The 24,470-nt window shown below is 36.7% G+C and overlaps 1 long non-coding RNA gene across 1 annotated transcript in view; it reads right to left on the bottom strand.

The window, feature by feature from the left end:
- LOC131932990 (uncharacterized) overlaps nucleotides 1-24,470 on the bottom strand; it is a 53,646-nt gene that overhangs the window by 24,020 nt on the left and 5,156 nt on the right. Inside the window, exon 2 of the long non-coding RNA XR_009384786.1 lies at nucleotides 10,340-10,609. This is a non-coding gene — a long non-coding RNA (uncharacterized LOC131932990). The remainder of the gene's footprint in view (nucleotides 1-10,339; nucleotides 10,610-24,470) is intronic.

Below are 24,470 nucleotides of genomic sequence, written 5' to 3'. Positions count from 1 at the left end.
TGTACTATGTACAGCCATATTGTAATATGTACATCTATGTTGTACTATGTACATCTATGTTGTACTATGTACATCTATGTTGTACTATGTACAGCCATGGTGTACTATGTGCATCTATGTTGTACTATGTACAGCCATGGTGTACTATGTGCATCTATGTTGTACTATGTACAGCCATATTGTAATATGTACATCTATGTTGTACTATGTACATCTATGTTGTACTATGTACATCTATGTTGCACTATGTACATCTATGTTGTACTATGTACATCTATGTTGTACTATGTACATCTATGTTGTACTATGTACATCTATGTTGTACTATGTACAGCCATGGTGTACTATGTGCATCTATGTTGTACTATGTACAGCCATATTGTAATATGTACAGCCATGTTGTATAGATGTACAGCCATAAGTACACCCATGGCGTACTATGTACAACCATGTTGTACAACGCACAGCCAAGTTGTACTATGCACAGCCATACTGTACTATAAATATTCAAGATATAACAAGTAAAGCATGGTATAAAAAGTAGATTTATGAAGTAACAAGAGCAGCCAAACCAAGTACATACATGACGTACCAAACACAACGTGACGTTGCACACACGCTACAACGTAGCCAGCACACCTATGACGTAACCAGAATAGCCAACCCAACGTGCTGTACCACACCGACACACCGCAACTAGGTTAAGCGCGGGACAGCAACGCGATATGATCGCCCTAACTCTCTCATCGCCCGGTGGACCCCTCCCCCTTTACACACAATTAGTGCTGACCTTTGTCAAGCAAAGGTCACGGGGTCACCGGCTCAGTGCGACCGTGAATGGATGTCCCCGTTATTGACAGCGCATTGGAACGTATTCCAACGTATTCATCCGCCGATGGGGGTTGTGTCTAGCATACCAAAGTAGTGTTACGCTTTACCTTTTAGCAAGATGCGGCTGGGAAATTAGAGTTATGCAATACATTTTTATTAAACGAAATTTGACAAAGAAAAAATAGTAGTTTTACGGTAAGACGTAAGAGAGGACAACCCCCTGCCCCGAATTTTAAAGTAATACACATTTACATATAAACTATATATATATATGTTTATGTATATATATATATATGGCGTACCATATTTTAAATAGACACACACACATTATATATATATATATATATATATATATATATATATATATATATATATATATATATATATATATATATATATATATATATAGTTTTATATCTATCTATCTATCTATCTATCTATCTATCTATCTATCTATCTATCTATCTATCTATCTATCTATCTATCTATCTATCTATCTATCTATCTATCTAATATATATATATATATATATATATATATATATATATACGGCTGTAAAAGGCAAGTAGGAGAAAATAGGGAGCTTTACAGTAATATGTATGTGACTATAAAAGCCGGTGTAAGTATAGGAGGCAAGAGAAAATCGATACGCTTAGATTACGGTAAAACACACACACACCACCACACTCACTTACCACACCACACACGATCCATATCATCCAGTTCAATACGCTAAGACCAACAGCTGCACGTGCGTATAGTGGATATACAGAAACGTGCGTATGGGCGGTTGCATGAGATGAGAGCTGGGGGGGGGGGTATGGTGGGGGGGGGGTGGGGGGGCAGGGAGGCAACATGGCGTGAGATAGAGAGAGAGAGAGAGAGAGAGAGAGAGAGAGAGAGAGAGAAAGAGAGAGAAGGAAATATAAATGAACAAATATAATACCAAAAAAATGTCAAGGTATTTGACCAATATGTACCACATAGCATAAAAAAAAAAATTAATCGCACGCGACAGATGCAAGTGTGAGCGGATCGTTAGAACTCACGTGCACGGGTGAGGTCACTGCATGCGTGGCAGTAGGGGGGGGGGTCGAACACTGAGTATAGGGGCAACCTCCTGTACGTTTTGTGAGAATCCCTGAAAACGTAATGCTATGTTGCTATTGTAACACGTGCACATTCACTGTTCATTTGCCCACATGAAAAGCGTTTAGACACGGTAGCAGTAACCCTAATCACTGATCCTAGTTTAAAAACTAAGTTTATGGCGCTGGTAACAATTCCTTTATTTAACAACACACATTACTTTAGATGTATGGTGTATATGGGTATGTGCGTATGTACACAAAACATTATTACATCCTAACCTAAATAATGCATGCATGTCTACATGCATGCATACATACATACATGGATGCATGCATGCATACATACATGAATGCTTTAATACATACATACATACATACATGGATGCATGTATACATACATACATACATACATACATACATACATACATACATACATACATACATACATACATACATACATACATACATACATACATACATACATTCATATACACACATATATGCTCATACAAATATACATCTGTATACGTTAATGTGCATGTATGCGAAAAAATACATCAAAACTGCATATAACTATACTATGGACCCATGTACATTTTAGCCATTGTAGGCTACTATGGCGACTATAACGTATTGTGATCTATCAACAGTAGCTTTATACCTCCAATCCTCTTAGTTACTTCAAGTACAGAAGTAAGCAACACACACGCACCTTCGAGTACAGAAGTAAGCTACCCACACACACCAATGAGAGGGATTATTACGAATAACCATCAACCATGAGTCTCTATAAGGCAACTATGACACACAGGCTTCAACAACCGCCTGCAGCAGATGTGACACGGGGTGAGCAATACGGCACCGCGCTGTGTTGTCCCACACACTCACGCGCGACTCTTGTGGTGGTACCGTCCCAAGTTTGAGAACCACCGAGGCTGATTTAGACCACAATGATAAGCTGACCACACTGTCATACTCTGATGTGTACCCAACTCACGTTAGAAAAAGCAAAGGAGGCTGGGCATAGTGCTGATCACATTACCCGTTTATATGCTAAGGTCAAGAAACATATGAACTCAACTTCATCTGCCCAATGGATCGTTGGGTCTAAAAAGGAATCTTTACTTTTTACACTTTCATACGCTTTTACGTGAGTCTTGATTGGAATTTGATGTAGTCCAATAATCATTGAAGTATAATTGGTGTAACATTTGATTTTTAACTTTTATGAATTGACCCGGAAATATAAGGTGTTTGGTGTGATGTGTATATTACTTGTATGCTGTGACTTATGGTATTTGACGAGCTTGGTGTGACTCCTTACTTGTTTCATGTGACTCCATAGTATGTATAATTTATCTGGTATGACCCCATATATATATATAACTTGTTTGCTGTGACTCCGTATATACAACTCCTTTGATGTGACTCCCGATATATAACGCGTTTTATCCCAGATATATGACTTGTTATTACCTCTAAAATATAACTAGACTGATTTGACCTCTGACATTTAACCTGTGCGCTGTGACCTCTCAGATAGAAATCACCCTATGTGACAAAAATTATAATAGCTTGCTATATATACAAAGCATGTATGCGGACAGTACGCATTTAATTTGGATGACACATAACGTATAAAACAACCACCACCCCCAAAGATGCCAGAAATAAATTGCGTATAAAATAAAATTTATCTTTCTACATCAAGAATCCCTGTCAAAATGTATCCAACTTGCAAATTTAACCCCACAACTTCTGCTCAAACTATCCCATTCAGAATAATACAACTTGAACTCAAAACGGTCCCAATTTTCAAGAGTTATTGCTCTCCATGACCCAGAATAAAAATGTTTTTTTTATGACTTTATCAACACGTACTCCCCACAATTTCAATGGCTCCCCAGCACGCCAGTGGTCTATTTTAAGAAACGGAAATGCCACATTTAAACGCTCGGAGTTATCCCTCTTTACTCTTTACGCTTTCAAACAACTCGAGACAGGCCGGTGTGTACTACTAAACGACAACTCGCCTCCACCAGAATAACCGCAGTGCTCTTCTCTTTGTCAATGGGAGGCCGACGGCTTAGCGTAGGATGGGGGAGGGGGAAGGGGGGGGGGGGGAGTGTTGTTACATAACATGCAAACACAATCAGGAAATTATTTATTTAAAATATTAATTCACATTATTTTAAAACGTGGTATGAAAAAAAAACCTTTTCAAAACTGAATAAGCTAAGGGGTCATACATTTATTACGTCCACAACGGGGCGGGTGTGGGGGGTGGGGGGGTGGGGAGGGGGCCGATAAAAATTTGACTGGACGCGTATGGACTTTTAAAAGGGAATTAAGTGGATTTGTGTGTGTGTGGGGGGGGGGGCATGACCCCTAATAATAAAAATAATAATAATGATGATAATAATAGTAGTAATAATAATAACAGTAATAAAAGGTGACTTCAATGTGAGGGTAGTTAAAATCCACCAGCCTTTCATCTATGTTGGTCCATCTTTATTACGCGTGTTTACGTCTATTGTACCCGGAGAGATACGAACTGTACTCAGCGGCGTTAAGTTGTGAGGAATATTTTGATCGATTTAAAAAAAAATTAAAATTATATACTCCTGCATTGTCATCAAAGACGATTGAAATCGCTGCATTTGACGTGGACTAAAACTATATTCTACGATATTTCGGTACGTACCAGACAGGTTCTCTGATATAAAACGTCATCAAAACCAATGTCACAGCTAAAGTGACTGCGAAATTATGACATCAACTGTCCTTGACCATGACCCACATAAAGCGCCGAGTAAACCCATGTTTAAACAACAAATGGTCTCTTGGCAACGGCGAGTAATCCAATGTCACGTGAAACCGGTCAAACCACGTGACGACACTTATACCACACTAGGCATGCTGCCCAGCTTCGCTTAGGCTTTCGAAAACATTGAGAATTTGAATGCTTAATTAATTCGCCCGAAGGTCGGTCTACGACCTCAAGAGTTATGAAGAGGTTCCTCCGTGGACATTTTTTTTCGATTTATAGCTCATATAAGGTACCGGTCAGTCGAGGTCAGTTTTGACCCCCACATCGTAGACTTTTCGGCCAACCGGCCCCCGTGTTCTGTCGCACCAAGGCAAGATCATGCCAAATTTGAAGCGCCTATCGGACACCCGACAATCTAGATCTAGATTCCTAAAAGAATTTTTTTTCTAAGTTTAGCCCGAGCATAATAAAAAAGAATACATTAACCAAGTTGACTTGCTGTGTCTCGAACCCGCACCACCTGCGTGGTTTAATGTACACTAACATCTCCGCTATTTAGGCACCTTATAAAATACGGAGAATGAAACACGTATTTTAAAATCTTAACTTACGCGAATATGCCTATTCTTTCAAATTAATTTTTTATCCCAAATTAGCCAGTTCCAAACAAAGATTTTGTATAAAATAAATAAGTCTTGAAATAGATTAGTCCTAATATAGAAATTTATTTTTGGAATTGATTTTAGAGAAGTTAGAGTCTAACTAAATCTAGATCTTAGCGTCTACGTCTAGATCTAGTTATTGCGTAGATTTAGATTTAGATTTAGTCTAGATCTAGAATCTCTAGATCTAGAATCCAAATAAATTTTATGAGTTTAGGCCGGAAAAATTGTATTGTATACATTTCATAGTGTACGTAGATCTAAATCAAATTTGAATGAAATAGTTCATTTCTTTTCATTCTAAACACGGCAGATGACGTCATTAGTTAATGTATAAGCAATAGTGACGTCACATATTTATGCGTTCTTTTTCACATATATTAATGCTTTTCCGGTTGCATAAATAATACTGTTTCTCTACATTCGAATACGCCTTTAATTTTTATTTTTCTTCTTTAACTAAAATTGTGGTTATACATTTAAAACATCTCACATATTATTTTCAACAAAAGTCCGTAAAAAGTTCTTCATATATCGCTGCCGATTCTGACGTGATGTCCGGCGAAAATATTTTGCGGACAGACAGAGAGAGAGAGAGAGAGAGAGATGTGCGAACGTGGGGATTTATATATTAGGATGACTCATCACTTTAATTGACAATGGCTAATTACTTATTAAAATGAAAATTATAAATGAAATGCATTACATTACACATATGTCAACACAAGTAGGGATATTTGTAGTTGATTCATAAGCATTATCCAAGAGTAGACTGGTTTATGGATATGTGGCATGGGTACGCTGAAAATAAACGCTATAAACCCTACAGAAATGCATTTTACTTTCCAAGACATATCCTAAGTAAAAAAAAAAACAAGGTTCTTGTTAGGACATTATGAAATCCTACTGAGCCACTCCCCCTAAACTAAGAGATTCCCAGTATGACACCCATGCAAACTAAGCCATTCTTAAACCTAACACAATTTAAGAAATTCCGACAAACTAAAATAGGACCGAGCAGTAGAGCGCTAAACTGCTCATCCGATATTCTCGAGGTCGAGTCCGGGTTCAGGTCAGTCTGACGCCCCTAAGTCCACCCAGCTGTGCTAGGTACCTAACTCACGTTATGGAAAGTAAAGGCGGCTGGGCATAGTGCTGTCAACATTATCCCTTCATATGCCGAGGTAATAAAAACAGGTAAACTCTGCTTCACTTGCCCCTTGTAGCGCCAGATTCGAAAAGGGAACTTCACTTTTTTTTTAATAAATAAGATATATTAGGACATTCCCACTATGACGCGAGACATACTGAGATAAAAAAAAACAACAATTCTTCTACACATGTACAGAATTTTTTCCAGGCATCTCTTCGGGGTCCCTCTCCCCCGAAGAAAGTCTACCGCCCCCCCCCCCCCGATCGAAATGAAATTTATATAGAAAACATACTTTTACCAGTGTCCAGCCCCCCCCCCCCCCCCGAATATGTAGTCCGGCCCCCCTCAAGTGCCCCCCCCCCCTCCACACCCCGGAGAAAAAAGTCTGCGCATATAGACACTTTAATCATCTCCACATGTTCATACATGCACATAGCAAGCCCTAAAGCTAGGAGCCCACAAGTCCTAAGTGTCCACCATAAAAAAGAAACCACAACAGATAAAGACAAACCAGCCACAAAAAAATATGACATAAACCACTCTCGACATCACACCGTCACAAAGTTAAGACGTGAGAGAAAAATGTTACAAATTTACAACGAAATGTAACAAAGGTCACGAATTTATTGCTGTCGGTAATGACGGTCGTAAATGGGAAGAGCTCTTATCTTGGATGAAGAAAAATATAGTAGGTTGTGTGTAAGACCCTTATATGTGAGACAACTCCCTCCTTAGCTTCACAACACTAAAAATAAAACACACCCTTGCATGGCGTAACCAGGGTGGGACGGGTTGGGCGGCTGCCTCGGGATTCTAAGGGGAGCGCTACAATCCGAAGAGTTTAAAATGATCTTGAGTGCTGACTAATATCAGAAGATCTTTAAAATTGACATCGTATTTCGTACGTTGGCCGGCCAATGCGGGAACTGGCTGCTGCTCTCAGGTCAATATCTGATGCAGGCTACGGATTTTGGATTTGCTTCCACAGCCTTTGTCCATACAAGAAAAAGATACTAGGCAGCAGTTGTTTGATTCTGGAGTTATCTCTCCTAGACGGGTTGCTGTCCCCCAGCAAATCGAGCCTCATTTCTCCGGGGGTTCGAACTCGGTACCTTTAAATTTAGCTGACCCTTTTGACGGAGTTATTTTGTCGGGGCCGTTTTGGCACGATTTACTACAACACTAAATTCTACCGTGTCTACTTGTTTTATACAACCCAACCCTTACGATACCCCCCCCCCCCCCCCCCTCCCCCACCTCACGTAGATTTCAAATTAAAAACAAAAATGTCAACACAAGCCAAATCCCCTCCATTACTAGCAGGAAACCCGTGAAGATTTGTCAAGCCCGTTCTATTTTTACCTCTCGAATTCAAATCCTGTTTCCATTAATACTATAACACACTCCACAGGAAGGGCATAATTAGAAGAAACAGATACATTTAAAAACAAAACAGGTTTACAGGGAATGTGTTAACAGGTTAATGACCTAGATGAGTCACCACTTCAAAATAGATATCGATTCATATACTGAATTGCTGATTATTCAAAATATCGCGTCATTTACACACACAATGTTCGACTGTTAATCCGAAAGTAAGGAGTTCGAGTCTGTAGCATGTCCATGAGTCCACCCAGCTCTGATGGGTACCTGACTGACGTTGGGAAAAGTAAAAGCGGCTGGACGTAGTGCCGACAACACTATCCTTTCATATGCCGAGGTCACTGATACAGGTGAACTCTACTTCACCAGCCATAAGTGTCGAAAATGTGCTTTATTTACACATTTTCAAACACACAAAAGTCAACATAAAACTAAATTTGTGTGTGAAAAGGTGTCAACAAAAAACTATCCTTATTAACACTAATCAAAACCTTGCCCAAAACTACACAAATATCCACTTAACACATTCTAATGTCACTGAAAACTATAAGGAAGACCTTTATTACCTGTTTAAAAGAATGATTTAAAACTAGCTGATTATGTTTCCTGTTGGTTTTTTTTATTCTTGTGATTGTTAATTAGAGTAAGAGCTAATTTTTATGTGCCTTAAATTGAAATTACCAGGGCCTAATTAATCTCTAATTGAAATCAAAGTTCGGCTGATTAAATCCCACCGCTAAAATTGGAAATAGCTTTGTCACATGTAAAGATTGAATACAAAAACTGAAGGAAAGAAAACAGGCCTGATTACTGCACATTTAACTTTAGGATAGATTTATACCAGCAAGCTTGAGAATCACATTGTGTTAGTACATTTGATCATAACCAAAATATAAGTGGAATAGTAAATATTGCTACAAGTCAATCTATCCCTGTATACCCTTCTTCTTCTTCTTTTTTAATTTTTAGTGTTGGAAGGGATCGAGCCTTATCTGCCAGAGGGTTTGAACTCGAGACTTTTTCGAATGTATCAACCATGAGCTTTTGCCGACTCGACCACGCCTCCAACACAATTAAGCGTTATGTGTCAACTGGTTATGCCATTATGAGACCATTGACTCCGATTTCAGCCTGCTTTTCTTTTTGGATTTGCTTCCATAGCCTTTGTCCAACCAAGAACAAACTGCAAGGCAGCAGTCGTTTGATTTTGGAGTTGTCTCTTCTAGAAGAGTAGCTGTCCCCAACTTACGAGCCTCATCTGCCCGAGGGTTCAAACTCGAGTCTTTTCGGTTTAGCAACCATGAGCTTTACCGACTCGACTACGCCGACCCCCCGTATACCCAAACTTCCATTTTTTTTTTTTAAATTTCTCATCAATTATCCAGTATGGTACCCTGCAGTGCTGAGTGTAATCAGGGACATACAACTGGCTCAAGCATGAGATTTGAACTCGAGACTTTCTGGTTAGTAGTCGTGATGATGCAAAGTTAGGCAAGATTAGAAATAGGTCAAGCAGAAAGGAGAAAACATAGAAACTATGAATTAGCTTAGGTCAGCTAGAACCAAATGAAAAGCAGTTGAACCAACTGACCGGTCATGTGTGATGGTCAGCTGACCAAGCGTTAGGATTTGGTAAGAGTTAGACTGTGGGTCATAGGGGAATAGGTTAATTGAGTGTTAGAAAGCAGTTGAATACAGATATTGTTAGGACCAGGAGATAGTTTAGAGAGTAGGAGTAAAATGTAGACAGTTAGGAGTGGGAATAAATTGATTGTATACATGTTTAAAAACATAGAAATTTGAACTGCGTCAGTTTTGTCATTAATATACACTTTTCCCTCTGAAGAATTCTGTACAGAATTCACATAATAGATGCTTTGTTCCCCCATATACACATTACACAGTAGAGATATTTATAAAATCGTCCCTCCCTTACAACTACACCTAAAAACAAAATTATTGCACTTTCAGCATTTTGCAGAGAACAGTGGTTCTTAACCTGGGTTCGATAGAGCCTCAGGGGTTTGGTGAATCAGTCTCAGGGGTTCGGCAGAGCTCAAGACACACAACAGACACATGTTTCACAATCGGATTTTGTCAGTGTGGACGATGGAACTATTAAGAAAAGTTTGATGAATCTGCAAATGAAACGGGTGGGGGTTCGGTACCTCAAAAAAGGTTAAGAACCACTGGCCTAGAACAATCTTAGTTTGAGTCAGTTACCCATAATAGCTGAGTTAGGGAAACTGTTTGGGCAGTAACCAAGGTGGTGTGGTATTGACCAAATGATGTAGGGGAAAAACAGTCAAGATAACTAACAAATAACCTACTTTATCAGAAAAGATAAAAAAAAAATATAAGCACCTGTCCCTTTTTAATCAGACGAATTAAAATAACATGAGTCATGACGGTGACTCACGCCTACAATGAACGATCAGAAGTTACTCACCTCAATTTCACTCGACATTCACATTGCTGACAGTGGATCAGTGAGTGGTCCTTCCATCACATGGTACAACACCTAGGATTGGTTGGCTCAGCTGAAGATGCTCCAATAGACTGGCTCCTTACTTGTCACTCCAAACCATTTGAAGTAATTTTATTTTTTATTTTTCAGGTGTTTTTTTTATAGGTGTTACAGTACAGGTACAGAGAATCAATAATGTGCCTGATGTGAAGGCTGCTTGAAATGTAACCACAGTTGGTTCACATCTGTTACCTGAGAATAATAAAACAAAAAAATTAAACAAAATAGTTTAACACATACTAGTAAAACCTGTTTTACTCTATGGAGCTGAGACATGGAGAAAAACTACACACAACTAAGAAGAAAATACAATTTATAAACTCATGCATCAGAAAGATCATTCGAATACGCTGGCTGAACATCATCATAAATGGGGTACTAGTGCAACATTACCAACTGAAGGAGAGATCCTCCAGAGAAAATGGAAATGGATTGGCCATACACTCAGGAAGCCTGTATCCTAAATAACAAGATAGACCCTCACATGGCGAAAGGAAAAGAATCTGACCAAGATAGCCCTGAAGACATGACTTTAACCAACTCCCCATCATGTTATTTCACTGTTATCATGGTTTTAAGACTAATCCTAGTCATTAAGCTAATTTACAATTACAAGCCTATCCTATAATTAAAACTCAAATGAAAAAATTTCAACCCTTGAATGGCAGTGTAATTAACTAGACCATTACATCCACAACCTCTATTGTTACAAGTGTGTTATAACAGGCACACTAATTGTTTGTGTAAACGATGAGGAAATACGTTCAATAGGCCTAATTGTTATTTTACTACTTGTTAGTCTGGACTATGAACAAACAAAGCAATAGTATTCAAACCTTACTTTATTGAGGCAACCTTAACAAAGCTGAAAGTTTCTAGGCCTAAGGTTATATAGTTATCAAGAACAAAGTTTCACCCTCCTGACCAACATTTCCTCTAAGAAGAAAAATGCTTTGAGTGCAATATTTGTTTTGTGTGCATAGTGTTGGTAAAGTCTTATACAAGGATATTCGTATTTTGCAAAATGACTGTGCAGCACGTTGATAACTAATGCACTGCCATACAATGGCACAGATTAGGGGGAATGCTGCTAACCAGTACCCATTATAAAAAATTCAATGGACTTTAAACAGAACCCACAGGAGAGAGCTAAAAATATATTTCCAAACCAAATAAGGTCAAACTAGAACATCCATGAAGAAAAAAAAATTTAACTAATTAGCAAGGGTATCAATAATCTAATTAGTTTTTTTTTTTCAAGGGTATCACATAATGTAACAAGTTACCTCTAACCATTACCCAACCCTCCCTAATGTGTTAACATCTAATGGGGTATCACCCCCACATCACAGGTAACTCAATATGCACACCTAGTTCAAATTGCTGTAATCGTAAACTTTAATGGAGGCTAAAAACTACATAGTCTTTTGAAACACTGCATACATTTAAAACATGTTACATAGTGTGCAGTATAATATATGGTAGCAGACTTCAGTAGTTATACTACATATATTTCTAAACATAAATATTTATTGTATATGTGCATAAATACATACACTATATATATATATATATATATATATATATATATATATATATATATAGGTATATATGTAGCGAGAGAGAATTTAAAAACATGTATCTCTCAATTATGTCAGATAAGTAAACCTAGAAGAATGTTACTGTGTTATAGAAGGTTTACAGTATACCAGGGCTCCACCCTTCTCTATGCAAATAAGTTTTACCATGCTCTGGTGGAGTTGGGCCTGCAGGATAAGTCAAGCGTACATCTAGCTAATGCTGGATCACACATATTCATACATACATACAGGGGACGGTGGAGTATATGGGGATGGTGGAGTATATGGGGGATGGTGGAGTATTTTATAGGATGGTGGAGTATATAGGGGATGGTATACTACACAAAGGATGGTGTAATATAAGGGGTGGGATGGTGTTATATATGGGGTGGGATGGTGGAGTATGCAGGGGATGGTGGAGCATACAAAGCATGGAAGAGTATATGAGTTTGATTGAGTATAAAGGGTGGTGGAGTTTACAGTGGATTGTGGAGCACACAGGGATATGATGTGGCATACATATGTATGGTGGAGCATATAAAGTATGATGGAATATGCAAGGGATGGTGGGGCATAGATGGGATGGTGGAGCATATAGGGGATGATAAAGCAAACACAAGGGATGATGGAGCATTCACGGAATGGTGGATCATACAAACACAAGGGATGGTGGAGCATTCACAGAATGGTGGATCATACAAACACAAGGGATGGTGGAGCATTCACAGAATGGTGGATCATACAAACAAAAGGGATGGTGGAGCATTCACAGAATGGTGGATCATACAAACACAAGGGATGGTGGAGCATTCACAGAATGGTGGATCATACAAACACAAGGGATGGTGGAGCATTCACAGAATGGTGGATCATACAAACACAAGGGATGGTGGAGCATTCACAGAATGGTGGATCATACAAACAAAAGGGATGGTGGAGCACTAAAGGTATGGTGGAGAGTAAAACAAAAATGAACAAGAAGCCACTGGCCTCATCTGACATGTTAGCCTGCCTAACTAGTTAGTCATAGCAAGCTGCTGATCAAACAGTACACTACACAGTTATGCTGACTCAACAGTTTTAGTTTTTAAACTACCAGAGGGTAAAATTTTGATTGGCTGATGTTGTTTACAAAGTGGGATCAAAAGTGTAAATAGCATTAAAGTACAGGTCATATCTGTAGAGACTCATGGAGGGAAAGTGCACACACACAATTTTAAGTATATGCATATGTAGGTGTGTGTATATAATAGGGAAGTACATGCACCCAAGTCTTTGTAACATCTATTATATATATATATATATATATATATATATATATATATACATATAAATATATATACATATAAATATATATACATATAAATATATATACATATAAATATATATACATATGTATATATATATATATATATATAGAGAGAGAGAGAGAGAGAGAGATGTAGAGAGAGAGATGTAGATATATACACATGCATTAATACATACACAAGTAAATCTACATTTTACATACTTTTTAATACAGAAATCATTGCTAAATATTTTGTACTACATTATAATGGACTGTATACTTTACTTTGAGGTATTCATTGATAAATATGGGCTCCCATTAACCAATAAGGTAGGGATGAGGGACTTACTAGATAATGTGGTATGATTTATTTATAACTAGCGGTTTATCAAAATGGGCATCATAATTACATAGAGACATATTTATGCAAATGCATAACATTTAACTATTTATAAAAATAAAATAGATTAACCTAGTAAAACTGTCTAAACAACTGATAATCAAATCCCTGATACAACAATAAAACAAACAATAACAATCCATCCTTCTAGAGAGCATAAACAAAACAATACATACTATCACTGTCAGTACAAAGACCAAACCAAAACAACTACTACTGCAACACGCCCGGGCTGATGTGTGCTATCTGTGGTCATGTGATGCTGTGTTAAAAGTACCATCTCAAAGTTGTTATCTGCCCAAGTTTAACAATCAGAGGAATCATGATTAGGCATGGCCACAAGAGGTAGGTCATGGTGTGACGCAGGTCACGGCTTGACAGGGGCTGGAGCATGATGCAATCCAGAGCTTGACACATGCTGGGACTTGACACAGGTCAGAACTTGACACTGGGCAATGGATAAAATTGGTCAGAAGTTGACACAGGTCAGAACTTGACACTAGTCATTCATAAAACGGGTAAGAAACTGACACTGGCCAAAGCATGACACTGGTCAACTGAAACTGGCAAAACATGATACTGGCTAAAGCATGACATTGGTCAAATGATACTGACCAAGCATAACACTGGCCAAAGCATTATTCAAGCAAAACACTGACCAATGTATGACACTGGCCAAAGTAATGACACTGGCAAAGCATGACACTGACCAAATGAATGAAAGTGGCAAAAGTATGACACTGGGCAAAGCATGACACAGACCAAACCATGACACTGGCATAGCATGACACTGACCTAATGAAACTGGCAAAGCATGACACTGACCTAATGAAACTGGCAAAGCATGACACTGACCAAATGAAATTGACAAAGCAGAACACTGGACAGAACTTGATACAGACCAAAGCTTTACAGATGGTCAGAACTTTAACTTGACACAGAATAAAAGACAACATAGTCTAGAGGCAAAGCACTCAATTTACCACAAAACATTTACAAAATCCTATAGTCCAGTATCACAGTTGTAAATGCTCTGTTTTAATAACATACTACAGACAAATAAAATCTGACTTCAATATCAGTCACTAGAGAAGGGAGTGAACACATTTTTTTAGAGAAGAGCTACACTGCGTCACGTAAATAGACCATGTGAACAAACAGTGATATACTAAAACTGTGTAAACAATTAACGCCCTTGCCACCCCAATAGGCTTGAAAAGTCTATGTAAGTAACAATGAAAGTCACTACAATTGTTTTCCATGATAAAATAGCTGTCAATGGGGTATAGCCTAGTAGATTATTTATTTATATTAAATAATATAACATCCCATATCTTCACAACACTCTGATTCTACTAATCCAAATTAGTGTCAGCCAAAATACTGTTTTATTACTGGCAATTTTTTTTTAAAAATATTTCAAGCCTTGATAAAACAAGAAGTCATTGTGTACTGATTGTATAAATATTATAAAATATTCGATTTTGGCTGAAAAATATGCTTAGGCAACAACCATTTGGAACCATTGGCATTCAGCTTTCTATGCCTATTGAAAGACCTCATTCCCTACACTGCAGTATCACCCTTCTCACAGCACAACTCTTCACACACCATACAATCCCATTACCACAAACTTAACACTCAGAACACCCCTACAATATAATATCACCAACACACTAGCCTCTCCAACACCCCATCACACCCCACACACCAACCTATCTAACACCCCATCACCCCCCTAACACACCAACCTCTTGAATACCCCATCACACCCTCCCACACCAACCTCTCTAACACCCCAGCACAACAACATCTGCAACGACCCTTCCTGCACTGCGGTATCACCATTCTCACCACAGCACAACTCTACACACACCAAACAACCCCATTAACACACACCTAGCTTAACACTCAGAACACCCCTACAAAATGATATCACCAACACACCAACCTCCCCGAAACCCCATCACACCTGCACACACCAACCTCTGCAACAACCCATCCTATGCCCACTTACCAACCTTTCCAACACCCCATCACACACCAATCTCTCCAATGCAAAACCCTACACTTACATACCAACCTCTGTAGAGAGAAAGACTGAGAGAGAGAGAAAGGGAGAGAACATAAATATAGATATTCATACACACACATGACAGCACACACACGTATACATTGTAAAATCGTGGTGTCATGATGTTCTATGATGACGTTCAAAATGTGTAAATGCTTAACATAAACTGACACTTCAGCGAAAAATAAAACATTCACTTTAAGGGTGGGGACACCCCCACCCAAACCCCCTCCTTCAGCCCTTAACATCCCCCCAGCGTAAGCCATTGGTATGTGGTGGATGGGGCAGAGAAGTAAGTACATCCAAATTAAAAGACACAGTCCCTGTTCAGTCAAGGGTGGAGCCCAGACCACTTTTCAACAGCATCATAAATTTACCTATTCAAAAAAAAAAATCTTCCAGCTATTTTTAGAATGAGGTGACATACTTTGACCCAGATATCCCCATCAAGATTAAACATGTCGTGCACTTTTTTAAACATCCAAACCATGTTTTTTGTAATAAATTTGTTTACACTGAACAAGACACATACCCTTTCCAAAGCAGGTTTTCTCAAACTCCTAAAACATTTTTTCAAACAAACATAATGAAACAGATATGAGGTTAATGATACATAGATATATCCAGTGAACTTTAGTAATGCTGTTTGTTTTGGAATATACGGTGTCAGACCGCTTGGAAACAGAGTTTCTTCCAGGCATCTGCACCCCCCCCCCCCTTTTTCCGAACGAAATGGAATTTTTTTAGAAAATATATACTTTTACCAGTGTCCGCCCCCCAGAAAATGTTAACCCCCCCCCCCCCCCCCCCCCCACCCCGGAAAAAAAGTCTGCTTGGAAATTTTAAGTCGTCCCCCTTCTCCTCCTTAATATGAATACAAAAACTATGAAAGAAAAATAATCTAAACCAACTACGGTACGTTCATCAAAAATTAAATTGTCATTAATACCACAATATAAATTTAAACTGTTTCTATTGATCTCTGTTAAAAGGAACTTTGAAGAAATAATAAACTTCCTGACACCCTAATATATTTAGCTCAATTTTTTTTTAAAATCCAATATTTGTATTTGCATGCCAGATAAAGACAACAAATGAACTGATTAAATAAAAATCAAATAATCTTCCGATTGGCATTCAATTAAAATATTTTGAAAATCAATTTTCTTCAATGTATTGATTATCTGCATTTAATTTTTAAGGGAGAAGGGCACCCCCCCCCCTCCCAATCAGGGCCAGTGTTAGAGTCAGATACAGGTTTGGGTTTTTCCTAATGGGGATCGTGGGGGTGTAATTGACAGGGGTATTGACTCTGGGGGTAAAAGGGGGGGTGTAATGTCCTAGACCCAATTCTTTACATTTAGAACCATACGTTCTATTCATAATTTAAGAACATTATTTTAAGCAATATATATAAGCCGCCAAGTAGTGTGCCATTTCATTCTTTTGTTTCTTCAGTCATTGGTATAGCAACTTTTCCCTCATCAAATCTGGCAACTTTGCCTTCGTCAAATCTGGCAAATTTGCCTTTGTCAAACTGGCAACTTTGCCTTCGTCGAATCTGGCAACTTTGCCTTCGTTAAATCTGGCAACTTTGCCTTCGTCAAACTGGCAACTTTGCCTTCGTCAAATCTGGCAACTTTGCCTTCATCAAATCTGGCAACTTTGACTTCATCAAATCTGGCAACTTTGACTTCATCAAATCTGGCAACTTTGCCTTCGTCAAATCTGGCAACTTTGCTTTCGTCAAATCTGGCAACTTTGCCTTCGTCAAATCTGGCGACTTCGCCTTCGTCAAATCTGGCAACTTTGCCTTCGTCAAATCTGGCAACTTTGCCTTCGTCAAATCTGGCAACTTTGTCTTCGCCAAAGCATGAGAATATAGTTATGCATGGGAATGGCTGATGGGTCCTCTACTACGGCACAGACACTTAAGAAAGCATGTTGTTCATCAGCTGTTGAAGCTACAACATGGTTTAGGCAAAAATGGAAATCTGGACAGGCATCCATGACAGAGTTATGCCATTTATTTTACCGTAGCTAAACACAGGTTTAAGCTGGTACATTATATAGTTCTCATACAAATATCTTTGTCGCCACAGAGAGGCCAATAATTCTTATCAGACTACTCAAGACATTATCTTCAAATCTTGCACATCTTTCAAGTTAAATCAAACAGAAGAAGGAGGGAAAAAAAAACAACGACAAATCAGCTCTGCAGCAAGTTTACACACAGCAGCCAGATAGAATTGTTAACTATGACAACCCCAACTGATAACACTATCTTGAGCACAAGCCATACAGGCCCATAGTCCAACAGCCCATCCCAGTCACAAAAACAACACCCCAAGTTGTGTTGGATGGGTCGAGTGTAAACACTGGGATACCTGTGTAAACTAAGATGTGTGTTCTTGTTAAGATTATTTTTAACAATCTATGTCAAAGGATTAGTCAAAAAAAGATTTGAAGGGGGGAGAATTGTGTGAAGGGGGACAACCACATATAGGTTATGATAAAAGCAGCCAACGTGTGTAACAAGTTGTGTCAAAGGGGCAGTCAAAAAAATGTACAAGGGGGGAAGAATTGTAAGAAAGGGGGACAACCCGATATAAGTATTAATAAAAACAAACAGATAAGCAAGTATACATAGAATTCAGTCAGTTAACATATATTTAAATGAATTTTATCTAAGGAGCAGCCATTAAACTTTTAAGGGGAAGGGGGGTGGGTGGGGACTACAAAAATTTAAGAAGGGAGACAACCATATTTACAATGTCATAAAAATAAACAGACATTTAAGCATGTTTACACTTGCATTTTTGTAACAAGCCGTGTCAAACAATTTGTAAAAAAATTAATTAGGGGTCAGATTTGCATGAAAGTGTCAATAAACAAAGGATAACAAACAGATAGCCCAAGCACACTAATACAATATTATTATTTTAAGATTTCATCAACAAGCTGTGTGAAAGGAGTGTTGTGAAATCTTTACAAAGGGATATATTTTTATGAAAGGAGGATTACTTATACAGGGAGACAACCCTATTTATACATTTTGATGAGATACACACCCTATATTTATACATTTTGATAAAAATGGATAATAAAGCACATCAAAATGTATTGAGCCTATTATTTAAAAAAAAAAGTTTGCATTAATCTGTAACAATGTATCAGCTTTCTTAAATTTGTAGAGGAAAATAAATAGTGAAAACATATGGGCAACATACAGACTGAAATGCAAAATGAACACACAAAGTCTACATTTTTAAAGTTTTTTTGTAAGTAGTGTCAAACAAAAGATCAGTAATAATAAGGGGAGAGAATTATAAAGAATGGGGAAAGGGTAAAAATAAATGTGGACTAACACATACAATTAATATAACAAAATACATACAGTTAGATATTGAAGCACACTAACACTATTATTTTCAAAGCTTGTGCTAAATAAAAAAAATCTCTTCTTTAAAATTGTAAGGGGATATAATTCAATAAAAGACGACAACCGAAATTGCACCATAATAATTTTCATTACAAAGGACTAATATGGGAGAATTGAAGGAGAATTTGATACCAAATAGAGTTTAGCTGGTGTCTCTTACCTTATAAAGACAAGTTTTTATATAAATATAGATAAGCTGACTATAGTTGTAATGACTTAACACTATGACTCTAACAGGTTTATACAAATAAGAGGTATCTTACACAAATGAACTTTCAATGCCTTCAATTAATGAAATCAATATAAATTTAAAAAAAAAACATTTTTTTCCCTTTAAATCTAAATGTTAAGACATAGCACAATGAAGCTGCTTTGTTAATTACCTTTATGGTATTTTTTATTTGGTCTAAAATTTATCATTTAAAAAATATCAACGATAAACTAAACGCAAATATAAATGTTATTTTTAGATAGCCTGTAAGCAGGAAAGTCTCACTTAAGTATCAAGCAAATTATTAAAAGTATCATTCAAAACCTTGCAACTCAAATCCTTGTAATCAGGAATAGAATTTCGTCATGCTCATAAAAAAAAACCCCAGCGCAGCTTGTTCTTTCAGCAGCTTAAATTGACAGGAAACATTAACCTACATACCTCTCTTAGGAACCCTCTATAAGGAAACCTGGGCCAAAGCGGAAAATAATCGAATAAAACTCCAATTCTAGGGAATGTCTTAAAATGAATACATGCATGTCTGTCCAAGTTACATACTCATTAAGCCACGTTTTACCTCTAAATAGATTTACTGATGAAAAAAGAAAAGAACGGAAAAACGAGCTCCAACATACAGACTGAAATGCAAAATGAACACACAAAGTCTACATTTTTAAAGTTTTTTTGTAAGTAGTGTCAAACAAAAGATCAGTAATAATAAGGGGAGAGAATTATAAAGAATGGGGAAAGGGTAAAAATAAATGTGGACTAACACATACAATTAATATAACAAAATACATACAGTTAGATATTGAAGCACACTAACACTATTATTTTCAAAGCTTGTGCTAAATAAAAAAAATCTCTTCTTTAAAATTGTAAGGGGATATAATTCAATAAAAGACGACAACCGAAATTGCACCATAATAATTTTCATTACAAAGGACTAATATGGGAGAATTGAAGGAGAATTTGATACCAAATAGAGTTTAGCTGGTGTCTCTTACCTTATAAAGACAAGTTTTTATATAAATATAGATAAGCTGACTATAGTTGTAATGACTTAACACTATGACTCTAACAGGTTTATACAAATAAGAGGTATCTTACACAAATGAACTTTCAATGCCTTCAATTAATGAAATCAATATAAATTTAAAAAAAAAACATTTTTTTCCCTTTAAATCTAAATGTTAAGACATAGCACAATGAAGCTGCTTTGTTAATTACCTTTATGGTATTTTTTATTTGGTCTAAAATTTATCATTTAAAAAATATCAACGATAAACTAAACGCAAATATAAATGTTATTTTTAGATAGCCTGTAAGCAGGAAAGTCTCACTTAAGTATCAAGCAAATTATTAAAAGTATCATTCAAAACCTTGCAACTCAAATCCTTGTAATCAGGAATAGAATTTCGTCATGCTCATAAAAAAAAACCCCAGCGCAGCTTGTTCTTTCAGCAGCTTAAATTGACAGGAAACATTAACCTACATACCTCTCTTAGGAACCCTCTATAAGGAAACCTGGGCCAAAGCGGAAAATAATCGAATAAAACTCCAATTCTAGGGAATGTCTTAAAATGAATACATGCATGTCTGTCCAAGTTACATACTCATTAAGCCACGTTTTACCTCTAAATAGATTTACTGATGAAAAAAGAAAAGAACGGAAAAACGAGCTCCAACGCAATTTTTTTAACCACGAGAAATTTCGTATTTTCGATATATCAAACGTACAATTTAGTTTACAGAAAAATGGTGATTAGTGAATGATTTAGGACATATATGTGGGTGGACTTTTTGCTTTAATCCGTAGCTTTATAAATCTTTATGTAAATTTATTTTTCTTTTTACTTTTTAATTCAATCGACTTAAATGAAAGCTTTAAAAAAGATTAAATTAAAAAGCAACAATCAATCTCGCAATGTTACATTATCTAACAGTGAGGAATGCTTAGAATAGGAAAGATAATTGAAAACATTTAAACATGTACATCTTAGATGAAACAAAAAATTCAGAGGCATATCAAGTAGACAGAAAATAGATTAGAAGCAAAGACAAAGAGAACGTAGAACAGCTCCACTAAAACAAGCAGCCGTGCTGAACAGTTAATCATAAACTTTTATGACATGCTAAAAATCACCATTAAAGAAAAGTTAACAATCAACCCATGAAATGTTAGCTTCTACAATGATGAAATGTTAACCATGAGCACTGTTGAAATGTTATCAATCAGGCTTATACTATGAAAAAATGTTAACTGAGCCTTTATGAAATGCTAACAATAAACAATCAGCCTAAATCAAATATTAACAATCAATGTTTGAGAAATGTATACCATCAGCAATGATGAGATGATGAGATAGAAATGTTAACATAAAGGAATGTAATGTAAACCATAAACTTTTTTTTGAAATTTTAAAAAGTATTATACTTAGGAACCAAAATAGATTTAGCGAGAAATGTCCTATACTGCACTCAGCTTCATCAAGGCCCCAATCAGAAGAAGAGTAGACAGATACACACTTGCTATCGTCTATTTAAAAAATCTAAACTAAACATCTTAAACTTAAACTCTAAATTTCTACAGTCTGAATAAAAAGAATCTAAAAAAGAATTTAACCCTAACCCTTGATGATATTAATAATGAATCACATTCATAATCACGAATCTAAAAGCAAGAGGTGACGTCACTTTTTTTCAATCTGTGCATATTATCATATTTGGTTTGGACAATAAAATTTTGGGCAACAAAATATTTGCTTATAAACAGTAATGTACTCTTGCTAGAAATTAGGGTGCAGAATATTTATTTTATAACCTTCTAGTTGGCCTACAAATTGGGTTATCTGGTATGCCATCATCCATTTAAGGATAAATTCAAGCATTTTAATGCTGAAAACTCTTTGACAGTCAGTCTAACAGTCTGACAGTCCATGGGAGCAAGTGAAGTAGAGTTCACCAGTTTATATGACCTCAAAATATAAAGGGATGGATATGTTCGGCACTATGCCTACTACTGTACTAGTCAGTACCCATAAAAGCTGTGGTGAGTAAGCTATACTGCAGCCATAAATCTGAACCTAGATGCAAGCTCGACTTCTGGCTATTAGTAAAACGCTCTACCACTCAACCACACTATCCCACCATTCATATTTTATTTATATATAGATCTATATCTTATATAGTCCTGAAGACCTAAATGCTACTCTAAATAATACACAATAGATCAGCTAATGCATGCCCAATACAAATTATATAATATATTAGGCCAAATTTAGATTTAATACTAATAGCCATAGGCCTACTAAAGACAATCCTACTAATCATATTCATATTAACTGTGAGAGATGACAATACGTTTTATTCTTTATTTAAGAAGAGAACCTTTTTGTTTTTTAGTTTGGTCAGATTTGGGCTATTTTTATTAGGCCATCTCTAGGCCTAAATAATTTTATTCAATTTAATTAAATTGTTTAACCAATCCCCATAAGTAGGCTTTTCGTTTCGTGAAGTCTCGTTCTCGCGGTTTTGAAGCACCCGTGTTTTGGGCGGACATGTAAAATATCGAATCTTTTCTTTCTCATGAAGTACATTATAGTTAAAAATAAGGATTGTATCGTAATCGGAAAGATTTGTACTCGAAACTGCCCATGTATTTACAGGGCGAATAATTAACATTTTAATAATGCTAGCTTGACCTAATTTCTTCCTTTGTCTTTCACGAGGCCGTCGAGAGAAAGTCACGCGTATTTAGCTTGTGTTTCAAGTCGAATTAACTAAAGCAGGTGCGTTACCCAATAACTTTTTTATTAGACCCAATTTTTATAACATCTTTACTATCAAATAAAACTAGATTTGTTTAATGAAATTAGGCTGAAAACAATACATTTGCGCCTGCAAGTGGCCAACCCTCTTTTTTTTTAAGACGCCATTTTTTATGAATTTATAATAATCTAATTGCCGATTCCGGAAAAGGTAAAGGGGTGGGGTGGGCTCTGACGAATTGTTAGCATAAAAAAACACTTCACTTGAGAAAAAACTTTTTTCGCGCTTACAATATGAAATAAAGTGTTGATAATTTAGCCCCGGAGAGGCGGATAGGCTTTATTTACTTATTCAAAAACTGTATTGTTATGATAAGATAATAGATATCAATAGAGTTTTGTTTAATGTTAGTAATCGCGTGTGGTGACTCGTGTGTTCTGTACTTTGGTTGGGTAGCACGCAGATGCCGATGACCGCTTACAATTACATCAATACCTTTTTTTTAAAATAGACTAGTCATCAATTAATTACATACCACCTCAAACAGTTATTATATTATTTTATTAGTACTTGTGGAGTGATCCATACCTTATTATTAATAACTTTTTAGGGGCCTAATAAGGCAATGTTTCAGGTTTCTGAATTAGTGATTTTTTTTGGGGGGGGGGGGGTGGGGGGATGAACTTCAATGTTAGATTTTTTGGGTGGTGGTTTTGTGACATTTTTGGTGGTTGGTGAGTATAATTAGGCTAAAATAGCAGGTTGTCTTTTATAGATAATATTCATTATTATTAAATTTTGTCAATCTTTTTTTTTCTCAGAATGTCGGATCTTGCAAGTACTTCTTCTGGTTCAGCAGAAGTAACCAACATGGAAACTGAATGTTCAGGTGAGCCTGTACATACTCGTAATGATTTGAAAAACTTGGTCAATACGTACAATAATATTCACCAGGCTGTTGAAATTAAACTTGGGCATGTCATTTATCTTTGGATGAAAAATACAAAAAAAATTGTTCCAACTGTAAAAATACTTGAAGAAATTTTTAAAGAAAGACAACCTGAGAGTTTCAGCCATAACACTAAACAACTCTACAATAGTGTGCAACGTCCATGTGACTCGTTTAAAAAATTTACAGTAACAAGGCACTGGTCTCAAATTGTTCAATTTCTTGAAACACCATTTAAATTGCCACAAATTAGACCTAAACCGGTTGTGGTCCAAGAAGAAGTTCAAGTGATGCAGCCAGAGCAAGAAGTTGTAGTTGAAGAAGGAACTAAGAAATTA

The sequence above is a fragment of the Physella acuta genome, unplaced genomic scaffold, assembly GCF_028476545.2.
Source record: "Physella acuta isolate Inbredline_101_S28 unplaced genomic scaffold, ASM2847654v3 ptg002339l, whole genome shotgun sequence".
Classification (NCBI taxonomy): domain Eukaryota; kingdom Metazoa; phylum Mollusca; class Gastropoda; family Physidae; genus Physella; species Physella acuta.
The sequence above is the reverse complement of the archived record's forward strand: the minus strand, read 5'-3'. Positions and strand labels throughout refer to the sequence as shown.